The sequence below is a fragment of the Berghia stephanieae genome, chromosome 8 (genome assembly GCF_034508935.2).
Source record: "Berghia stephanieae isolate SIO BIC M18660-M18661 chromosome 8, UCSD_Bste_1.3, whole genome shotgun sequence".
NCBI lineage: Eukaryota > Metazoa > Mollusca > Gastropoda > Nudibranchia > Aeolidiidae > Berghia > Berghia stephanieae.
The window spans coordinates 52,631,485-52,641,735 of NC_088367.1; the positions used below are offsets into that span (position 1 = coordinate 52,631,485).

At 37.9% G+C, this 10,251-nt stretch overlaps 1 protein-coding gene across 1 annotated transcript in view; it reads left to right on the forward strand.

The window, feature by feature from the left end:
* Window positions 1-665: 665 nt before the first annotated feature.
* LOC144978862 (extracellular serine/threonine protein kinase four-jointed-like) overlaps window positions 666-10,251 on the forward strand; it is a 38,827-nt gene continuing 29,241 nt past the window's right edge. The window contains exons 1-2 of the mRNA XM_078925443.1: window positions 666-996; window positions 3,346-3,559. The gene's annotated coding sequence lies outside the window, so the exon portion shown is untranslated. The remainder of the gene's footprint in view (window positions 997-3,345; window positions 3,560-10,251) is intronic.

Consider the following 10,251-nt stretch of genomic DNA (forward strand, 5'->3'; position numbering starts at 1 on the left):
AAACACACACACACCCACAGACACATATACACACATGCACACAAGCACACTCACACACAAACACACACACATACACACACATATACACACATGCACACAAGCACACTCACACACACATATACATACACACATATAATAATAATAATAATAATAATAATAATAATAATAATAATAATAATAATAATAATAATAATAATATACACACATGCACACAAGCACACTCACACACACGCATATACACACATATACACACACATGCACACAAGGACACTCACACACACATATACACACACATGCACACTAGCACACTCACACACAAACACATACACACACAGAGAGTCATACACAACAAATTATATTGTTTGTGAACTCGTGATTCGAATGTAAGCCATTCCAAAGTCACAAACAAATTGACAAAAACCAAACTAGCAAACTGACCAAAAAAATCAATCAAAGAACAAAAAAACAAAAACAAAAACAAAAACAAAAACTGACGGATATCCATGTCCACGTGTTCACACCACGTAGAAGAGTACATCGGATAATTGAGTGATTTTTAGCTTGTTATCACCGCGCTAAGAATCCCATTAAAGCGGTTCATTGCATACCGCCATTCACAACCCTTGAACACAAGACACCCGTCAACGAGAAATATTCATTCATTCAATCATTCGTTTTTCTCTCTCCTCATCGTAGTCAAAACTCAACAAACATTTTTCTTCTCTCACATTCTTCTTTTGTCTTCTTCTCCGTTACTTACTGGCTTATTTAAGCTTATTTCATATTTATCTATCTCTTCTCCATCAGTCTTTCTCATTCTATTTTCTTCTTCTTCTTCTTCCGCTTCTCCTTTCATCTCTCACTCCACGGAGGATTATCCGAATCAGCTGTTGCAACAGAAGCCGGATTATTGTTGTTGTTTGTTTGTTTTTGCCTGGAACGAAACAGACAGAGAAAGAGAAAGTTTTAACGTCGCGTGGATTCGCTGTTTGTGACGTAAAGTGTTTGGAAATCCAAATGTTTAGAATTGTTGTCGTGTCTGTGGTGATAAAACTGTGATCATTTTTAAATTAAGCTGTGCGGAGCAGCCATCGTCAACGTATAGCCTGACACTGACTAAAATATGACACCAAAAGACACGTCTTTGGCCACAAAATAAAATAAATCGTGAGTTGTATAAATAGTTCAACCAAATGGGTTTACTTGTTTCCTTGAGCTCTACTAACAAACCTAAGCGTCAAGCTATAAGTCCAAGTGGGTTCTATCGTAGCCATCGTTATGTTATAGCCTGACACTGAAATCCAAAAGGACTGGCAGTTTGACGTAATTATTTTGTTTTTGCATCGCCTGGTGAGTTGTCGTTAGTAGAGCTCATGGAAACAAGTTATTTCATTGGTTGAACTATTGAATACAACTCACGATTTGTTTTCTTTTGTGGCAAAAGACTGGCATTTTGACGTCATTTTTTGGTCAGTCTCAGGCCATAACTTTACGAAGGCCACGGTTCTTGCGTAGCCATCGTTAACATATAGCCTGACACTAGAACCATCTAGGACTGGCAGTTTGACGTCATTTTTAGGTTTGTGTAGCGTCTAGTGAGTTGTCGTCAGTAGAGCTCAAGGAAACAAGTTATTTCATTGGTTGAACTATTGAATACAACTCACGATTTGTTTTCTTTTGGGGCAAAAGACTGGCATTTTGACGTCACTTTATGGTCAGTATCAGCGTCGCCATCGTTACCTTATAGCCTGACACTGACCAGAAAATGTCGTCAAAATGCCAGTCTTTGGCCACAAAAGAAAACAAATCGTGAGTTGTATTCAATAGTTCAACCAATGGGACCACTTGTTTCCATGAGCTCTACTAACGGCAACTCACTAGGCGGTTCAAAAACCAAATAATGACGTCAAAATGCCAGTTTTTTTTTTTTGGGTTTCAGTGTCAGGCTATAACTTTATGATATCTAACTACGGTTCCAGTGTCAGGCTATAGATAGTATGCGCTTGGCTAAGAAGCTCATAACATTGCCATCCGGGAGTATAGCGGACCAACACAGAAAACTGTGTGTAACCATGAACTTTTATAGTGTGGTTGATTCAGTTTAGTGAGAATCGCACACAAACGCGGATGGCAAATTACAATAACAAAAGGCTTGAGTGTCGTCATCTTCGAACTATCTATATATGTTTACGATGGCTACGAGCAGCCTTCGCAAACTCATGACCTGATTCTAATCAAAAAATTTTTTAAAATCGTCATAATAGAAGACAAAGATTACGGGGAAAACAAGTTAATTGTGAGTTGTAATCAATAGCACAACCTATGGAATCATTTGTTTACTTGATGAGCACTTCTAACAACAACTCACTCTTTACTTTCGTTTGGTGATCATCGTCGTCATTTGTGACGTCATTGATTGGTCGGTATCATCGTCGCCATCGTTATGTATTAGCCTGATACTGAAATCCAAAAGGACTGGCAGTTTGACGTCATTATTTGGTTTTTGCACCGCCTGGTGAGTTGTCGTTAGTAGAGCTCATGGAAACAAGTCATTTCATTGGTTGGACTATTGAATACAACTCACGATTTGTTTTCTTTTGTGGCAAAGGACTGGCATTTTGACATCATTTTTTGGTCAATGTCAGGCCATAACTTTACGAAGGCAACGGTCTCATTCCATGAGCATGCGATACGAAAGTCATGGCTGTCTAAAATACTCACAACATTCGCCATCCTGATGAATAGTACCAACATACACAACTATGTGTAATCTACGTTTATAGTCTAATTGATATAGATAGTATGCACTTGGCTAAGAAACTCACAACACTGCCCTCCGGAGTGTATAATAAATATTAACCTGACTATAAACGTTCATGGATACACACAGTTTTGTATGTTGGTCCGTTATACTTCCGGATGGCAATGTTATGAGCGTCCTAGACAAACGCATACTATCTATAATTGACCAACATAAAACACTATGTGTTACCATGAACTTTTATAGTCTGGTTAATACAGTTTAGTGAGAATTACTCATAAACGTGGATGACAAAAAGCAATAACTAATACCCGAGTGACGTCAACTTCATACTAACTGTAGAAAGTATGAAGTTGACAACACTCAGGTCTTTGTTATTGCTTTTTGTCATCCACGTTTATGAGTAATTCTCACTAAACTGTTTTAACCAGATGATACAAGTCCAAGGTGACACACAGTTTTGCGTGTTGGCCCGTTATTCTTCCGGATGGCAATGTTGTGAACTTCCTAGCCAAGCGCATACTATCTATAATGAGAAGTCATATAATATATTATCACTTTCATTTGTTATGAAATTTGTTTAGATCTGCCCGTGTCGTGCCGTTGCTCCATCTGCTGTGCTGTGACTGTGAGAGGATTTGGATTCCCTCGCCGTGTATTTATTTGTTGTGACATTTTCATCACACTGTGAGGCATGAGACGTTGTGTGTTGGAACACATGTGTTATCTCGATGTGTAACCTTATGTATATCCAACACTGCCATGCTTGCTGTAGCTGAAATATTTAATTGATTTAAGGTATGTTATGTTCTTTTTTTATTATACTTATCAACATAATTATCGACATCGTAATCATCATCATCATCATCATCATCATCATCATCATCATCATCATCATCATCAACATCATTATAATCATCATCATCATCATCATCATCATCATCATCATCATCATCATCATCATCATCATCATCAACATCATCATCATCATCATCATCATCATCATCATCATCATCATCATCATCATCATCATCATCATCAACATCATCATGCATCATCCTCACCTTCATCACCATCGTCATGAATATAATGAATCGAAACAAAACAAAAATAATCGAAAAACTAAAACAAACAAACAGATCAACCCCCGCCCCCAATATCAAAAGACTCTTTATCCACATTATCTCACCATACTTATGTGTAAAATGAGTACCTGGTCATTAAAACCGTTGTCTTAGTCGGACAAAATTGTAATCTCGCCTAGCAGGCATCGTGTCTCCTCCTAAACGTTAAGTCTTGCTATTGACTTGGGATCCTTTGAAAAGTGTTTTGAGCTCGCAAAGTGGATAATGCGCTGTATAAAAATTCAATTCTTTAACTCCTTAAATTACATTTTACCGTCCAAACCTTCCAGTAGCATCGTACATATTGATGGTCGACGAATCAAACCTGTGAAGTCTATATAGATAGTATGCGATTGGCTAAGAAGTTCATAACATTGTCATCCGGAAGTATCCATGAACGTTTATAGTCGGGTTAATACAGTTCAGTGAGCATTACTCATAAATGCGGATGGCAAAAAACAAAAACAAAGACCTGAGTGACGTCATATTCGAATGCGCTTGGCCAAGGAGTTCACAACATTGCCATCCGGAAGTATAACGGACCAACACACAAAACTCTGTGTAACCATGAACTTTTATAGTCTGGTTAATACAGTTTAGTGAGAACAACTCACAAACGCGGATGGCAAAAACAATAACAAATGCCTGAGTGACGTCATATTCGAACTATCTATACGAGATTTGCCCAACATGTTTTATTTAATTTTGGGCGGATCCGTCTGATCTGCCCCAAATTAATAAATAAGCTCAGACCTCTAAAGACATCACGTGACATCAGAGATCTGATCCGCCCAAAATTAAATAAAACATGGTGCGCAAAGCCGGTATGTCGACTTCAGAGTTTTGATCCGCCAACCATCGAATCACTTGATTTAAAACATATACAAACCTTAGATTCAACATTGACCTTTCAACTTGTTCTTTGTCCAATTCTCATTTAACTTATCTTCTCTGAATAAGAATACAAAACAAAACAAAATAACTGTTCTTCATTTTTTAAAATCTATTATTCATTCCTTATTTTTACTGCAGATGATAAATGGGGAGGAGAAGGGGAGGGAGGGGGGAGGGGAGGGGAAGGGGAGGGAGGGGGGGGGGGAGGGGACACATAGTGTATTCATTGCCATGTTTGTAATCATATTAAGAAACTAAGGGACATGCATTCGTGTAAGATAAAGATCTGAACCAGTGTATAGATAGTATGCAGATGACGTCACTCAGGCCTGTGTTATTGTTTTTGCCATCCGCGTTTGTGAGTTGTTCTCACTAAGCTGTATTAACCAGACTATAAAAGTTCATGGTTACACAGAATGTGTGTGTTGGTCCGTTATACTTCCGGATGGCAATGTTGTGAACTCCTTGGCCAAGCGCATTCTATCTATAGATAATATTATACGCTCGGCTAAGAATCTCACAACATTGCCATCCGGAAGTATAAGGGACCAACACACAAAACTCTGTGTAACCATGAACTTTTATAGTCTGGATAATACAGTTTAGTGAGAATTACTCATAAACCTGGTTGGCAAAAAAAAAACAAAAACAACAACAACAAACCAAACATTAACAAAGACCCGAGTGACGTCAACTTCGTTCTATCTATATGAAAGGTACCAGACAAAGCAAGAAAGTAAAACGCAAGAAAAAAAAAAAAACATCTCAAAAATTCTCCAGTCAAGGTAGACTGGGTTTGTTTTGTTTTGTTTTTTTGGATGGTTTTGTTTGTCTTAATTTTTTTCTCCTATTTTGTCTGGCGCCTTTCATATCATAGACTTATTCAGATCTTTCTAATGATAAACGTTTGTTGATGTTATTACCCGAGATTGACACGTTAATCTGTCGTAAAACAAGACATCAAAGAGGGAATAAAATGATAACACCACGAAATGATACGCCACGAATGTTTATCGCTAAGTTTTATAATATTGAAATAATAATAATACGATCTTTTCTGTCTCACTTTGACAAAACGCTTATCAAAAAGCAGACATTTCAAATAAGGAATAATTATAATTTAAAAATTAAGCTTGTATATAGCGTTATATCTACTATCCACAAAAGTGCTCAAGGTGCTTTACAAAGTATCCCTGGTCGACATCAACACTTAACATGTAGAACGATACGTATTACAGTTTTTGAGACATAGACACCGCTGTTTACGGCCAGGTACTCATTTTACATCTAAGTACGGTGAGAGAATGTGAATTACTCCAGCAGCTGCATTGGCTGCCAGTGGACCAGCGGATTAAATATAAATCCTCAACTATCGTTTTCAAATGTCTGGAGGGCTCGTCACCAGCATATCTCTCAAACCTCGTTGAACGGTATAACCCACAGCGATCGCTTCGATCAACGAACGACCTCAAATTGAAAACACCCCGCTGTCGAGTGAAGGCTGGTGAACGCGCCTTTCAGCATTCTGGTCCAAGGTTGTGGAATTTACTACCACTAGAGATACGTTCTTCGTCTTCACTAGAGGAATTCAAGCGTCGATTGAAGACATTCTTATTCCGACAGGCTTTCTGTTGATTATGTGTATAATTAGTGTTGTTCGTGTACTGTGTTAGGGCTTAATGATTAAGTTAATCTATGTTATGCGCCCAGAGCCCTCCTGATGAAGGGATGTTTGCCGCACTATAAATCTATACCATTATTAATAGAAAGCCTTTTCCAAGGACTCAACTATGCGCCGAGCAAGGCTCGAACCCAGGGCCTTCCATCCGAAAGCGAGTGTCGTACCACAATACCATTTTACAGCAGAAATGCGTCCGTTGCATGTTTTAAATTTTGACCAAATGTTTGAAATTGTTGGAGTGTTTCACGTTGTGCCAGTGCACAAAAGGTCACGAAGGTGTCAGTTTCAGCGTGTTTCTTTCACGCCTATACCATTTGCATAAGCACTGAAGGTCGCATAGACGCTTTATAAGAATATGTCCTTACGGACGGATAGACACTCCGTTTTGCATACTTCCCAATATAAGACAGCTAGCTATAAGCGATACGCCAGCATTCGGGTGTTACAACAATTTGGTGTTAATACTCTTCAACAGTCGTGACGTCACTTCCTTCCTAAAGACGCATGGTAACTTAGTAACACTGGCTCTAAACTATCGGAACAATGGAGGACGCCCGTATGAAATATGTCTTCGGCGAGCATAAAAGCGTATCCAGATGAAAAAAAACCCCATAAATTTGATCATGTTTTGACTTTTACACATTCTGATCACAAGACATATGAAAAGTTCTAGCCAGCATGAAGAATATAAAGTAATGATTTTCTTTGTTTGAACCAAGATGGCCGCCGTTGCCGGGCGGCGTGATATCAGACTACTGAATCCAATTGCCTGTCCACAAGTTAACACTTTTTGGCCATGTTATTTCAATGATACATTTTGAAGTACTATATTTGAAGCCAAACTTTAAAATAAACGATTATGGTTTGTTGACAATGTAGAGATGGGAAGTTTTGATTAATATACACTATACTGGGAATGCACGGTAGTTTGGGCGATGGGATTTCCAGTTGTGGTATGCAGGTTAAATAATAGTAAAAAAAATTTAAAAAATAATTTAAAATTGAGCTTTATATAGCGCAATATACACAAAATGTGCTCAAAGCGCTTTACAAGAGGTCCCTGGTCAACAGCAACATTTAACATGTCGGACGGGGCATGCCGACTGTTAGGCGATATTACAATATTTCAGACAAAGACAACGCTGTTAACGGCCAGGTACTCATTTTACACCTGAGTACGGTGAGAGAAAGTGAGTAAAGAGCCTTTTCCAAGGACTCCACTATGCGCCGAGCGCGAGGCTCGAACCCAGGACCTTCCGATCCGAAAGCTAGTGTCATACCTAGTAATATAATCTTTATTGTCCAAAAGCGTGGTAATTTGTCATTTTGTTTACAATGTTTGAAATTTAAAAAATACAATACATAGATAGATAGATCAGAATACGTTAATAAAATAATGATATATAGACATCAAAATGGTAATCAATGATATCAATATCTAAAGTCTTCTTTTTTTTAAAAAATAACCTATTCTCTTTATCTCTATTTCTTTCTCTTCTTCTCATTTTCTATCTCGCGCACAAACACACACACACACAGACAAACACACACACAAATACACACATTACTCTCTCTCTCTCACACACACTCTCTCTCTCTCTCTCTCTCTCTCTCTCTCTCTCGTCCTCTAATTACTATCCTTTTCCGTATTCCTCCTCCTCCTCCTCCTCCTCCTCCAAAAACAACAACAACAACATCAACAACAACGACAACAACAACAACAAGCCACAACACCCGCCTTTTGTGTGTAGAGGTCTTTGTTATAGATAGTATGCGCTTGGCTAAGAAGCTCACAACATTGCCATTCGGAAGTATAACGGACCAACACACAAAGCTGTGTGTAACCTTGTTCTTGTCTGGTTAATACAATTTAATGAGCATTAGTTATAAACGTGGATGGCTAAAAAACAAAAACAAAAAAAAAACAAACAAAAAAAACAAAAACAATAACAAAGACCCGAGTGACGTCAACTTCATTTTATCTATATATCGGTCAAGAATTCAAAGATCTGTAGCTGGCCAATCTATCCCTTTTTCATGTGTTTTTCAGACATCGGTCAGGAATTCAAAGACCTGTAGGGGAACAATCTATCCCTTGTTGTCATGTGTTTTTCAGACATCGGTCAGGAATTCAAAGACCTGTAGGGGGACAATCTATCCCTTGTTGTCATGTGTTTTTCAGACATCGGTCAGGAATTCAAAGACCTGTAGGGGGACAATCTATCCCTTGTTGTCATGTGTATTTCAGACATCGGTCAGGAATTCAAAGATCTGTAGCTGGTCAATCTATTCCTTTTTTTCATGTGTTTTTCAGACATCGGTCACGTTCCAAAACGCACTTCAAACGATCCACGTAACAAACATGTTTTCACAGTTTTCCAATTATCCAATATTAGAATGGGTGCAATCTATAGATAGTATGTGCTTGGCGAAGAAGCTCTTAACATTGCCATCCGGAAGTATAACGGACCAACACACAAAACTGTGTGTATCCATGAACGTTTATAGTCAGGTTAATACAGTTCAGTCAGCAATACTCATAAACGCGGATGGCAAAAAACAATAACAAAGGCCCGAGTGACGTCATCTTCGAACTATCTATATTCAGATTTTCGTCCGACCGAGTCATCAATCACATGATGCAATTTTGTCCACGGACTTTATATTTCTTAATTATTGTATAGATAGAACGAAGTTGGCGTCACTCGGGTCTTTGTTATTGTATTATGTTTGCCATCCACGTTTATGAATAATTCTCACTAAACTGTATTAACCAGACTATAAAAGTTTAAGGTTACACATAGCGTTGTGTGTTGGTCTGTTATATTTTCGGATGGCAATGTTGTGAGGTTCTTAGCCAAGCGCATAATATCTATACACGCTGCTTTGTTGACGAAGGTCGTAAACATCCCCATGAATCTAGCTGAACAAAATAACCAGTTTAGATATTGGATATTTCGAAAACTGTAGACAGTTTTTACAGTATGGGTCACTTGGAGCACAACATGCAACGTGACCAATGACCTGGAGCACATGTAAAGGTAACGTAGATCATCCCCATTGGTCATTTTGTTCAGATTGCTCCACAGACCTGGAACTTTCTTGAACAATTCAGCGTATTTTTATGTATTAACCCTCTCCTTACCACTTACATCAAAATCGTCACATTTGTTACGACACAATATATCGTTTTTCTAATTCAGAGTATTCTTCTTGTTCTTCTTCTTCTTGTTCTTCTTCTTCTTGTTCTTCTTCTTCTTGTTCTTCTTCTTGTTCTTCTTGTTCTTCTTCTTCTTCTTGTTCTTCTTCTTCTTGTTCTTCTTGTTCTTGTTCTTCTTCTTCTTCTTCTTCTTCTTCTTCTTCTTCTTCTTCTTCTTCTTCTTCTTCTTCTTCTTCTTCTTCTTCTTCTTCTTCTTCTTCTCCTTCTTCTTCTTTGTCTTGTGGAAACATCCAATATTGTCAAGGATCACTCCACAGTTTGTAGGGTTTTACATTGTAAACTTCTTAAAACTCTGCACATAATACTAATGATACCATTTGTGCACATCACAATGATCTTTGTTTAATTAATAAGAACATAAAGTTGTTTTGTAGAGAGATTGTTTGAGTTTTAAAAATCCATTGTTCTGCTGGGTAAGCCTGTCATTTTTGGGAAAATACTGGAAATATCGGTAAGGAGAGAGTTAAGAAATACCCAATCGTTGGACAGCAACAAATCACGTGATCGATAACTCAGTTGAACAGAAACCTGAATATAAATGGCGTGTGTATATAATTTCATATTTATTTAT